Raw genomic sequence first — 2,173 nt, 5'->3', positions numbered from 1 at the left:
GCAGTGCTTCTCTCTCTCTCGTGCTCTCCATTCCTCCGCGATTGGGCGGGGGCGAGCGAGCGGGGTGGGGGAGCAGAGACGGCTAGTAATACGCGTGCTTGGTGGTCGACCCTCGTGCTGCCTAGGGCGCAGCGTAGTTACCTCGGAAGTAACACCTCCCCTCAAAACACACACATAACTAGGAAGGGGCTTGCTTGCAGGCAAGCGGGTGATAAGCTTGCAGCTTATTTTATAATCAGTTTATGACAGGGAAGTGATCGCCTAATAAAACCTGTGTGTATTTGCCACTACGCGTCGGATATTTTCTTCGCGCAACTCTGATCTCTTCAGCTTCTCCACTCCCCGCCCCCAAAGCGATATATTTGGAGAAGGCAATGCAAAACGATCAAGGGCATGGAAAAATTTTCCCCATGAGAAAAAGAGTATGGTATCTGGAGCTCTTTAAAAACAGGACAAGGGACGGGGAGGAGGGGAGCCCGTTAAAGGTACTTGATTATCCAAAGAAAGGAATGGGGGACATGATGGAGGTTTGTAAGATGACGTGCGGAGAAAATGGGTAGGGAGACGTTTCTCTCCATAATACTAGATGCGCACAATGAAGCCGGGTGCTGGCACACTTAAAACTATGGAATTCGCTCCCATGCGATGTAGTGATGGCTACAAACTTCCACGACTTTGAAAGATTAGGCAAATCCACAGCCACTGGGCATGGTGGGCTGTGTTTTCCCTCCACTGCTGGAGGCAATAGCCTCTGGGCTCCCTTTGTGGGAATTGCCAAGTGGGGAGTAGGACAGGATGTTGGATTAGATGGGCCTGTGGTCCAGCACGGCTCCTCTCAGATTCTTAAGTAAACCCTGTTAATCTTTGTGGGGCTTACTTCCGATTTAGATGCACATGGGATTGTGCTGATTGGGGGTGGGGTGGGGAACATTAATGTTGCATCTTAAGCGAATGAAGAGGCATATTTCTTTGATATATTGGCTGATTTCTGCCCCAACTTTTCATCCAGAAGGAGTGCTCAAGCGACTTGAATGTACCTTAATTAATTATTTCTTGCCAGTAAAACAGAAACCAATGAACTTATAATAAAAAGAAGATGCACTATAATGAACAAAAAATAGAATACCTCAGTAAGAAACAGAACGACAGTAGTAACACACTGTGAGTGGGCAGTACTAAAATTTCCTTGAGAACATAGTAAAACAGCAAGCTAGTGGTAAATAAAAGTTTTTATCACCTTTGAAAGTATGCATGCATTTAACATGTCCTGTTTTCACATTAAAAATTAGAGTCTCCGGGATTTCCAACCAGGAATGGGACCACATGGAGAGTGGTTTGTTTGCTTATTGCATTTATATCCAACCTTTTTCTCCAAGGAGCTCAAGGTGTACATGGTTCTCCCCTTCCTCATTTTATCCTCGCAACAACCCTGTGAGGTAGGTTAGGCTGGGAGGCAGTGAGTGGCCCAAGGTCACCCCATGATCTTCATGGCAGAGTGGGAGTTTGAACTCTGGTCTCCCAACTCCTAGACCAACACCAAATGCTGTATCACACAGTCCCTTTCCCTCCTGTTGTAATTCCATTGAAATCACTCCCCACTTCCAAACTGTTATTTCCCCCAGGAGGTAATCTGCCATTGGTGGTCTGTTGCAGGAAGCATGGAGACGGATTCCTATTGCTTACCTGCTGGATCAGAGCAGGTAATTCCCAGGCCCAAGGTAGCTTGGATGGAGTCTGCTGGAACAAGCAATGCAGGATAATTTTTTAAGCTTTATGCTCAGGGCTACGTTAACATCAAATGTGTATTTTGACCTTAAAAGGCTACTTTTTGTTTCTGGTGATTTAGTCATCCATTGTCACTCAGTACTAAGAAGAAAATAAATATATTCTTCAGTTCACAGAGGCTGTTATAGGTTCCTGCACATTACAAACAAAGATGTCATTGGTGGAGCATCATAGATTCTGTTTCAGTATCGTATTTCCCCAGCTACGTTCTTTAGAGCCAGAAAGCTGCCAAAATTTAAAACACCAACTCAAAAGATAGTGACTAAATTGTTATTCACAGACTATCCTTAGAAAAGTATGTCATGTTATTTCTTGTAATCAGCCGTCATGGTGGTGTTGTATGAACTGCAAGCTACCTACACAATCACCTGCTGTACTACCAGTTGAC

The sequence above is a fragment of the Podarcis filfolensis genome (assembly GCF_964270895.1).
Source record: "Podarcis filfolensis genome assembly, chromosome: 10".
NCBI lineage: Eukaryota > Metazoa > Chordata > Lepidosauria > Squamata > Lacertidae > Podarcis > Podarcis filfolensis.
Note: the sequence above shows the minus strand (reverse complement) of the source record.